We start from the raw sequence: 11,528 nt of genomic DNA on the forward strand, positions 1-11,528 counted from the left end.
TACTACCATACAGTGCCCAGATACTATTAACATACAGTACCCATATGCTACCATACAGTGCCCAGATACTATTACAATACAGTACTCATATACTACCATACAGTGCCCAGATACTATTACCATACAGTACTCATATACTACCATACAGTGCCCAGATTCTATTACCATACAGTACCCATATACTACCATACAGTGCCCAGATACTATTACCATACAGCACTCCTATACTACCATACAGTGCCCAGATACTATTACCATACAGTACCCCTATACTACCATACAGTGCCCAGATACTATTACCATACAGTACCCATATGCTACCATACAGTGCCCAGATACTATTACCATACAGTACTCATACACAACCATACAGTGCCCAGATACTATTACCATACAGTACCCATATACTACCATACAGTGCCCAGATACTATTAACATACAGTACCCATATACTACCATACAGTGCCCAGATACTATTACCATACAGTACCCATATACTACCATACAGTGCCCAGATTCTATTACCATACAGTACCCATATGCTACCACACAGTGCCCAGATACTATTACCATACAGTACTCCTATACTACCATACAGTGCCCAGATACTATTACCATACTGTACCCCTATACTACCATACAGTGCCCAGATACTATTACCATACAGTACCCATATGCTACCATACAGTGCCCAGATACTATTACCATACAGTACTCATATACTACCATACAGTGCCCAGATACTATTACCATACAGTACTCCTATACTACCATACAGTGCCCAGATACTATTACCATACAGTACCCATATAGTACCATACAGTGCTCAGATACTATTACCATACAGTACTCATATACTACCATACAGTGCCCAGATACTATTACCATACAGTACCCATATACTACCATACAGTGCCCAGATTCTATTACCATACAGTACCCATATACTACCATACAGTGCCCAGATACTATTACCATACAGTACCCATATACTACCATACATTGCCCAGATACTATTACCATACAGTACTCATATACTACCATACAGTGCCCAGATACTATTACCATACAGTACTCCTATACTACCATACAGTGCCCAGATACTATTACCATACAGTACCCATATACTACCATACAGTGCTCATATACTATTACCATACAGTACTCATATACAACCATACAGTGCCCAGATACTATTACCATACAGTACCCATATACTACCATACAGTGCCCAGATTCTATTACCATACAGTACCCATATACTACCATACAGTGCCCAGATACTATTACCATACAGTACTCCTATACTACCATACAGTGCCCAGATACTATTACCATACTGTACCCCTATACTACCATACAGTGCCCAGATACTATTACCATACAGTACCCATATGCTACCATACAGTGCCCAGATACTATTACCATACAGTACCCATATACTACCATACAGTTCCCAGATACTATTACCATACAGTACTCATATACTACCATACAGTTCCCAGATACTATTACCATACAGTACTCCTATACTACCATACAGTGCTCAGATACTATTACCATACAGTACTCATATACTACCATACAGTGCCCAGATACTATTACCATACAGTAGCCATATACTACCATACAGTGCCCAGATACTATTACCATACAGTACCCATATACTACCATACAGTGCCCAGATACTATTACCATACAGTACCCCTATACTACCATACAGTGCTCAGATACTATTACCATATAGTACCCATATACTACCATACAGTGCTCAGATACTATTACCATATAGTACCCCTATACTACCATACAGTGCTCAGATACTATTACCATATAGTACCCATATACTACCATACAGTGCTCAGATACTATTACCATATAGTACCCCTATACTACCATACAGTGCCCAGATACTATTACCATATAGTACCCATATACTACCATACAGTGCCCAGATACTATTACCATACAGTACCCATATGCTACCATACAGTGCCCAGATACTATTACCATACAGTACCCATATACTACCATACAGTGCCCAGACACTATTACCATACAGTACCCATATACTACCATACAGTGCCCACATACTATTACCATATAGTACTCATATGCTACCCTACAGTGCCCAGATACTACCATACAGTGCCCAAATACTATTACCATGCAGTACCCATATACTACCATACAGTGCCCAGATACTATTACCATATAGTACTCATATGCTACCATACAGTGGCCAGATAATATTACCATACAATACCCATATGCTATCATACAGTGCTCAGATACTATTACGATACAGTACTCCTATACTACCATACAGTGCCCAGATACTATTACCATGCAGTACCCCTATACTACCATACAGTGCCCAGATACTATTACGATACAGTACCCATATACTACCATACAGTGCCCAGATACTATTACGATACAGTACTCCTATACTACCATACAGTGCCCAGATACTATTACCATGCAGTACCCCTATACTACCATACAGTGCCCAGATACTATTACGATACAGTACCCATATGCTATCACACAGTGCTCAGATACTATTACGATACAGTACTCCTATACTACCATACAGTGCCCAGATACTATTACCATGCAGTACCCCTATACTACCATACAGTGCCCAGATACTATTACGATACAGTACCCATATACTACCATACAGTGCCCAGATACTATTACGATACAGTACTCCTATACTACCATACAGTGCCCAGATACTATTACCATGCAGTACCCCTATACTACCATACAGTGCCCAGATACTATTACGATACAGTACCCATATGCTATCACACAGTGCTCAGATACTATTACGATACAGTACTCCTATACTACCATACAGTGCCCAGATACTATTACCATGCAGTACCCCTATACTACCATACAGTGCCCAGATACTATTACGATACAGTACCCATATGCTATCACACAGTGCTCAGATACTATTACCATACAGTACTCCTATACTACCATACAGTGCCCAGATACTATTACCATACAGTACCCATATACTACCATACAGTGCTCAGATACTATTACCATACAGTACTCATATACAACCATACAGTGCCCAGATACTATTACCATACAGTACCCATATACTACCATACAGTGCCCAGATTCTATTACCATACAGTACCCATATACTACCATACAGTGCCCAGATACTATTAGCATACAGTACTCCTATACTACCATACAGTGCCCAGATACTATTACCATACTGTACACCTATACTACCATACAGTGCCCAGATACTATTACCATACAGTACCCATATGCTACCATACAGTGCCCAGATTCTATTACCATACAGTACCCATATACTACCATACAGTGCCCAGATACTATTACCATACAGTACCCATATTCTACCATACAGTGCCCAGATACTATTACCATACAGTACCCATATACTACCATACAGTGCTCAGACACTATTACCATACAGTACCCATATACTACCATACAGTGCCCAGATACTATTACCATACAGTACCCATATACTACCATACAGTGCCCAGATACTATTACCATACAGTACCCATATACTACCATACAGTGCCCAGATACTATTACCATACAGTACCCATATACTACCATACAGTGCCCAGATACTATTACCATACAGTACTCATATACTACCATACAGTGCCCAGATACTATTACCATACAGTACCCATATACTACCATACAGTGCCCAGATACTATTACCATACAGTACTCATATACTACCATACAGTGCCCAGATACTATTACCATACAGTACCCATATACTACCATACAGTGCCCAGATACTATTACCATACAGTACTCATATACTACCATACAGTGCCCAGATACTATTACCATACAGTACTCATATACTACCATATAGTGCCCAGATGCTATTACCATACAGTACCCATATTCTACCGTACAGTGCCCAGATACTATTACCATACAGTACTCATATACTACCATACAGTGCCCAGATACTATTACCATACAGTACCCATATACTACCATACAGTGCCCAGATACTATTACCATACAGTACTCATATTCTACCATACAGTGCCCAGATACTATTACCATACAGTACTCATATACTACCATACAGTGCCCAGATACTATTACCATACAGTACCCATATACTATCATACAGTGCCCAGATACTATTACCATATAGTACCCATATGATACCATACAGTGCCCAGATACTATTACCATACAGTACTCATATACTACCATACAGTGCCCAGATACTATTACCATACAGTACCCATATACTACCATACAGTGCCCAGATAGTATTACCATACAGTACCCATATTCTACCATACAGTGCCCAGATACTATTACCATACACTACTCATATACTACCATACAGTGCCCAGATACTATTACCATACAGTACCCATATACTACCATACAGTGCCCAGATACTATTACCATACAGTACCCATATACTACCATACAGTGCCCAGATAGTATTACCATACAGTACCCATATACTATCATACAATGCCCAGATACTATTACCATACAGTACCCATATTCTACCATACAGTGCCCAGATACTATTACCATACAGTACCCATATACTATCATACAGTGCCCAGATACTATTACCATACAGTACCCATATACTACCATACAGTGCCCAGATAGTATTACCATACAGTACCCATATACTATCATACAATGCCCAGATACTATTACCATACAGTGCCCATATACTATCATACAGTGCCCAGATACTATTACCATACAGTACCCATATACTACCATACAGTGCCCAGATAGTATTACCATACAGTACCCATATACTATCATACAATGCCCAGATACTATTACCATACAGTACCCATATACTAACATACAATGCCCAGATACTATTACCATACAGTACCCATATACTACCATACAGTGCCCATATACTATCATACAATGCCCAGATACTATTACCATACAGTGCCCATATACTATCATACAGTGCCCAGATACTATTACCATACAGTACCCATATACTACCATACAGTGCCCAGATAGTATTACCATACAGTACCCATATACTATCATACAAAGCCCAGATACTATTACCATACAGTACCCATATTCTACCATACAGTGCCCAGATACTATTACCATACAGTACCCATATACTACCATACAGTGCCCAGATACTTTTACCATACAGTACCCATATACTACCATACAGTGCCCAGATAGTATTACCATACAGTACCCATATACTATCATACAATGCCCAGATACTATTACCATACAGTACCCATATACTATCATACAGTGCCCAGATACTATTACCATACAGTACCCATATACTACCATACAGTGCCCAGATACTATTACCATACAGTACCCCTATACTACCATACAGTGCCCAGATACTATTACCATATAGTACCCCTATACTACCATACAGTGCCCAGATACTATTACCATACAGTACCCATATACTACCATACAGTGCCCAGATACTATTACCATACAGTACCCATATACTACAATACAGTGCCCAGATACTATTACCATACAGTACCCATATACTACCATACAGTGCCCAGATACTATTACCATACAGTACCCATATACTACCATACAGTGCCCAGATACTATTACCATACAGTACCCCTATACTACCATACAGTGCCCAGATACTATTACCATACAGTACCCATATACTACCATACAGTGCCCAGATACTATTACCATACAGTACCCATATACTTCCATACAGTGCCCAGATACTATTACCATACAGTACCCCTATACTACCATACAGTGCCCAGATACTATTACCATACAGTACCCATATACTACAATACAGTGCCCAGATACTATTACCATACAGTACCCCTATACTACCATACAGTGCCCAGATACTATTACCATATAGTACCCCTATACTACCATACAGTGCCCAGATACTATTACCATACAGTACCCATATACTACCATACAGTGCCCAGATACTATTACCATACAGTACCCATATACTACAATACAGTGCCCAGATACTATTACCATACAGTACCCATATGCTACCATACAGTGCCCAGATACTATTACCATACAGTACCCCTATACTACCATACAGTGCCCAGATACTATTACCATACAGTACCCATATACTATCATACAGTGCCCAGATACTATTACCATACAGTACCCCTATACTACCATACAGTGCCCAGATACTATTACCATATAGTACCCCTATACTACCATACAGTGCCCAGATACTATTACCATACAGTACCCATATACTACCATACAGTGCCCAGATACTATTACCATACAGTACCCATATACTACAATACAGTGCCCAGATACTATTACCATACAGTACCCATATACTACCATACAGTGCCCAGATACTATTACCATACAGTACCCATATACTACCATACAGTGCCCAGATACTATTACCATACAGTACCCCTATACTACCATACAGTGCCCAGATACTATTACCATACAGTACTCATATACTACCATACAGTGCCCAGATACTATTACCATACAGTACCCATATACTACAATACAGTGCCCAGATACTATTACCATACAGTACCCATATACTACCATACAGTGCCCAGATACTATTACCATACAGTACCCATATACTACCATACAGTGCCCAGATACTATTACCATACAGTACCCCAATACTACCATACAGTGCCCAGATACTATTACCATACAGTACCCCTATACTACCATACAGTGCCCAGATACTATTACCATACAGTACCCATATACTACCATACAGTGCCCAGATACTATTACCATACAGTACCCATATACTACCATACAGTGCCCAGATAATATTACCATACAGTACCCCTATACTACCATACAGTGCCCAGATACTTTTACCATACAGTACCCATATACAACATACAGTGCCCAGATTCTATTACCATACAGTACCCATATACTACCATACAGTGCCCAGATACTATTACCATACAGTACCCATATACTACCATACAGTGCCCAGATACTATTACCATACAGTACTCATATACTACCATACAGTGCCCAGATACTATTACCATACAGTACCCCTATACTACCATACAGTGCCCAGATACTATTACCATACAGTACCCATATACTACAATACAGTGCCCAGATACTATTACCATACAGTACCCATATACTACAATACAGTGCCCAGATACTATTACCATACAGTACCCCTATACTACCATACAGTGCCCAGATACTATTACCATACAGTACCCATATACTACCATACAGTGCCCAGATAATATTACCATACAGTACCCCTATACTACCATACAGTGCCCAGATACTATTACCATACAGTACCCATATACAACATACAGTGCCCAGATTCTATTACCATACAGTACCCATATACTACCATACAGTGCCCAGATACTATTACCATACAGTACTCATATACTATCATACAGTGCCCAGATACTTTTACCATACAGTACCCCTGTACTACCATACAGTGCCCAGATACTATTACCATACAGTACCCCTATACTACCATACAGTGCCCAGATACTATTACCATACAGTACCCATATACTACCATACAGTGCCCAGATACTATTACCATACAGTACCCATATACTACAATACAGTGCCCAGATACTATTACCATACAGTACCCCTATACTACCATACAGTGCCCAGATACTATTACCATACAGTACCCATATACTACCATACAGTGCCCAGATACTATTACCATACAGTACCCCTATACTACCATACAGTGCCCAGATACTATTACCATACAGTACCCATATACTACCATACAGTGCCCAGATACTATTACCATACAGTACTCCTATACTACCATACAGTGCCCAGATACTATTACCATACAGTACTCCTATACTACCATACAGTGCCCAGATACTATTACCATACAGTACTCCTATACTACTATACAGTGCCCAGATACTATTACCATACAGTACCCCTATACTACCATACAGTGCCCAGATACTATTACCATACAGTACCCCTATACTACCATACAGTGCCCAGATACTATTACCATACTGTACCCCTATACTACCATACAGTGCCCAGATACTATTACCATACAGTACCCCTATACTACCATACAGTGCCCAGATACTATTACCATACAGTACCCATATACTACCATACAGTGCCCAGATACTATTACCATACAGTACCCATATACTACCATACAGTGCCCAGATACTATTACCATACAGTATCCAGATACTACCATGCGGTGCATAGATAAGTATTCACATGCTAATCCCAAATATCGCCATGTTTATCATCATACATCGAGGACGGGAAGGAATAACTTGTGTCCTGATGATTCCTCTGTTCTCTTTTTCTAGTGATCCCGCACCAGCAGGCAATGCCTGACCTCGTCCCCTTTTGGCAGCGCTCACAATTATGCTGTTAGTCTTTGGAAACAATCAGCAAGTTTGTGGTCAGACTCGTCCCGCACAGCTTTGCTCTTATAAAGCCGCTGGATGCTCCGCAGTGAGTGCAGCTCTGGAGCATACACCAGGATGGGTTACCTGACAATTACTGGTTTCGTTGCTTTGTGATCGGTGTTTGTGTGTAATGAACATTTCTGATGCTTTTATAATAAACATCTCGTCGTAGTTTCTCTGCGGCTCTGTCCGCGCTACATGTTACACTGATCCTCCATCATCCGCCTGTCCGTCTGCTTCATCCGAGGTGACAGACCCCCGTGACCGGGGTCTGTATCAACCCCACTTCAGATGTGCGCTCCATGATCAGTAATAGGTCGCTCAGTGCAAATAGGCGGCCATTGTTCTCTGCAGCACGTTTACACAGGACGATGTGCTGCCGAGAACCGTCAGACTAGGGCTCATTCCGCGGGTGATCGGCAGCCGGTTTACACTGCACCATTATCAGGAAACGAGCGATCCTGGGAGCCGATAATCAGGCAGGATCAATGTCATAGGAATTAATATACAAAGTGGAAGATGCAGCGCCTCCAGCAGCACAGAGTATTTCAGCCGAGGAATGTGCTATTAGCGACTCTACACCTAGGCGTCATGGCCTTCAATACAGAATCACAGCAAGCTTCATTCCTGACATGACACCAGGTAAGGAAATAAAATCTGAATTTCAGAGAAATGGATTTTGGAGCCTCCAGGGAGAGAGCGGCAGGTGATTAGCAGAGGGCAGGCGCGCTTCTCCGACATGAAAGATACAAGTTGTCAGCCGCACAGCTTCTCCCTCCGGGATATTTTCTCTCATAGTCATATTCTCATTCTTCTGTGGACAGAAGAGACAAAAAGCCAAAGTGTAAGAACGAGATCAGCGGCGCCTCTCATCAGAGGGAACAAGACCAGAGACGAGCCGGCTGCCGGGAAACTATGGCTGACACATTACAGATACAAGTGCTCCTGACAAAATTAGAATATCATCAAAAAGTGAATTTATTTCAGTTCTTCAATACAAAAAGTGACTCTCCTCTATTCTCTAGAGTCATTACACACAGCATGATCTATTTCACCGGTTTATTTCTGGTAATGTTGATGATTATGGCTTACAGCCAATGAGAACCCAAAAGTCATTATCTCAGTGAATTAGAATAATTAACAATAAACCCCTGTAAAGGCTCCTAAGTGTTTATAAAGATCCCGTAGTCTCTTTCAGTAGCTCCACAATCATGGGGAAGACTGCTGATCTGATAGAAGTCCAGAAGGCAGTCACTGACACACTCCACAAGGAGGGGAAGCCACAAAAGGTCATTGCTAAAGAAGCCGGCTGTTCACAGAGCGCTGCATCCAAGAATATTAATGGGAAGTGGAGTGGAAGGAAAAAGTGTGGTAGAAAAAGGTGCACAAGCAACCGGGATAACCGCAGCCTGGAAAGGATTGTTAAGAAAAGGCCATTCAGTAATGTGGGGGAGATTCACAAGGAGCGGACTGCTGCTGGAGTCATTGCTTCACACCACACACAGACGTGTCCAGGACATGGGCTACAAGTGTCACATTGCTTGACAGGGCCGTATTTAGAGTTTGTGCTGCCCTAGACACTTTTCGTGCTGCCTCCCCCATTGGCGAGTATGACTAATGCAGACACTGTCGTCAGTGACTTAGGCTACTGTCAAATCAGTGATTGTTGCCATTCGCGGCAGATCCAGAAGTTTTTCCGCATCCTGTGGGACTTGCGATCATGTGCGGCACTTGCGGTTTTGCCGCCATCCGGCAAATGGTGTACTTGCAGCAATGGAAAAAATCGCTGCTAGCATTGTTTCTTTGTTTCACTGCAAGTGCAAAACCGCATGTGCCGCACATGTCCGCAAGTCCCATAGGGAATGAATGAGGCCGTAAGTGATCCGTTACGTGGCAGATGCGGAAAAACTGGCGGATCTGCCGTGAATGGCAAAATACGCTGCAACACACATCAGACCGGACCGCCCCGGGTGAGTATAATATAACGTGTTTTTCTTATCTTTCAGGTTAGATTGGGGGCTTATCTACAGCATTACAGAATGCATTACAGAATGCTGTAGATAAGCCCCTAAAGGCGATGGCCGCATCTTATAGCGGCAAAACGAGGTGACAGGTTCCCTTTAATAGCGTCATATCAATGAATAAATATTATTCTTAATATTATGTCACAATACCAGGATCTGAGGATCTTCTGTTTCGAGGTCACGAGCTCTCTGATGCGATGTTGCTGCATGTCTCGCTGTCTTCCTCTTTTGCAGTGTGGTGGACAAGAGAGCATTAACTGGTTAACAGCAAGAAGTCTGGTGTCTGTACTAACTGAACTAGAAACTCTCCCCATCCCATGTCCAGCAGACACTGCAGGATTATTAGATGGTTTTTATTCTTCTATTACCGCCCAGTCTCTGACTAAGGCTTTATTCATACGTCCGTGTTTAAACACATACTTGAAAAAATGGTATCGGTGCCATTGGTGTATGGTCAGTGTGTCAGATTTTACAATAAGGGTATGTGCACACGTTGTGGATTTGCCTGTTCAATTGTCTGCATGGATTCTGCATCTCTTGGCAGCAAACGCATGAGAAAATCCACGCGGATTTGGTGCGTTTTTGATTCGAATTTGTATGCGTTTTTGTAACCTAAATAAAGATCTATTATTAAACAAAAAAAAAAGAATTGTGATATCATTTCTTTGTCTAACCTCTTATTTTACATACTTCAGTGAAGAATATTTAGATATATAGAGAGAAAGGAAGAACAGAGAGAGAAAGAAAGAGAGGAAAGAAAGATCAGAGAACGAAAGAAAGAGGGGAAAGAAAGATAGACCAGAGAGAAAGAAAGAGGGGAAAGAAAAAACAAAGAGAGAGAGAAAGAACAGAGAGAGAAAGAAAGAGGGCAAAGAAAAAACAGAGAGAGAAAGAAAGAACAGAGAGAGAAAGAAAGAGGGGAAAGAAAGAACAGAGAGAGAAAGAAAGAGGGGAAAGAAAGAACAGGGTGAGAAAGAAAGAAAGAACAGAGAGAAAAAGA

The 11,528-nt window shown here is 41.2% G+C and overlaps 1 long non-coding RNA gene across 1 annotated transcript in view; it reads left to right on the forward strand.

The window, feature by feature from the left end:
* LOC141074862 (uncharacterized) overlaps positions 1 to 8,680 on the forward strand; it is a 34,964-nt gene extending 26,284 nt beyond the window's left edge. The window contains exon 3 of the long non-coding RNA XR_012227228.1: positions 8,403 to 8,680. This is a non-coding gene — a long non-coding RNA (uncharacterized lncRNA). The remainder of the gene's footprint in view (positions 1 to 8,402) is intronic.
* Positions 8,681 to 11,528: the final 2,848 nt, after the last annotated feature.

Source organism: Dendrobates tinctorius, unplaced genomic scaffold, assembly GCF_039654945.1.
Source record: "Dendrobates tinctorius isolate UK_male_01 unplaced genomic scaffold, ASM3965494v1 ptg000341l, whole genome shotgun sequence".
Classification (NCBI taxonomy): Eukaryota; Metazoa; Chordata; class Amphibia; order Anura; family Dendrobatidae; genus Dendrobates; species Dendrobates tinctorius.